This window comes from Teleopsis dalmanni, chromosome 2 (genome assembly GCF_002237135.1).
Source record: "Teleopsis dalmanni isolate 2A chromosome 2, ASM223713v2, whole genome shotgun sequence".
NCBI classification, from domain to species: domain Eukaryota; kingdom Metazoa; phylum Arthropoda; class Insecta; order Diptera; family Diopsidae; genus Teleopsis; species Teleopsis dalmanni.
Window position 1 is genome coordinate 241,612,895 of NC_051847.1, and position 1,390 is coordinate 241,614,284.

Consider the following 1,390-nt stretch of genomic DNA (forward strand, 5'->3'; position numbering starts at 1 on the left):
TTTTACCATAGAAAATATTGTGGTATTAATTAATATATATAATATAGGTCAATTAGTCATTATGGAACATTTTACTGTCTGCATTTTAGAGTTGTAACTTTTTATACCTTTTTCAAACATTTAAAACTGTTTTTCACGAATTCCAAGAAATCCAAGGAATTCCAATTCCAATCTAGAAAAACACTCCAACAATTTATTTCGGAGGACAATGAAATTATAAAATACTTCTTCAATTTTTAGTAGCAATGAGTTTGTAGTTAAAACTAAAAAACAGGGTTATCATATACAGAAAATTTATACACTAATTGTACTATAAATAGTTTATACCAATTTTTTTTTAATTTTTGAATAGTACAGCTTAATCATGCCATTAGTCCATGAGAAGCCATAATCAGTGCATTTTTTAGGATGCATCAGTAGCTGTGAGATCATTACCGACTCAACATCACAATCTTTTTAAAAGCAATGAGACCTCAGTACGTCTCAAGGCCACACGATATAGCATTACATAAACATTTCCAAATGGACACACTTTTGGATACATATACAAATCAATTATAAACGATGCTTAAATGTAAGTTTTTATTTGATAATTCTAGAAACACAACCTCATAAAAGGATGATATTAGCTAATGCGTGCGTTTATTTTAAAAGAAAGTAACTATTGAAAGAAGACCCTGTATATGTTGCTGCATTTCATTTCATTTGATCATTTTTAAAAATATTATCTTTTTCTAAGCTTTACAATCAGACAATATATTATTTCAATTAAAATAAAAATTAAATATCACCAGTATTTGTATATAATTTTTATACACAAACACTACTTTTAATACAGAAAAATAAAAGGTGCTTGCGGTAAAAAACAATATGTTGCTTACTATAGGCATTAAACGAGACATTGGCATCACTGTTGCAATCTGTCCAACATTACGTTTTCTCAAACAGTAAATCTTGCATACCTTCTGATCAAAAAAGAACGAGAGGCCAATTTTTGAATTTCTGCGCTTATCCAATCGGTAATTTTTTTATTTTCACGCTGGCAACACTATTATACACATTTTGTAAAAGTTTAACGCATATCGAACGATTAGCTTTTATTTAGTGTCTATACAAAAAGTCGAAAAATTTTCGTGCGACACATTTTGTGTTGCAAATGGATTCAAGTGTGCCGAAACTGTTAAAAAATGTTAAAAAAGGCCTTTAGTGATTTGTGTGTATCGCAACCACGAGTATACGAATGGTTTAAGAGGTTCAAAGGCGGTCGTACAAGCTTGGACCATGATGAGATCCCTCGTCGCTCAACAACTTCTGTTATTGAAGAAAACATTAAATCGGCGAAGCAGATCGTGTTGGAAAATCGTTGTAAACCGATTAGAGAGATTGCAAA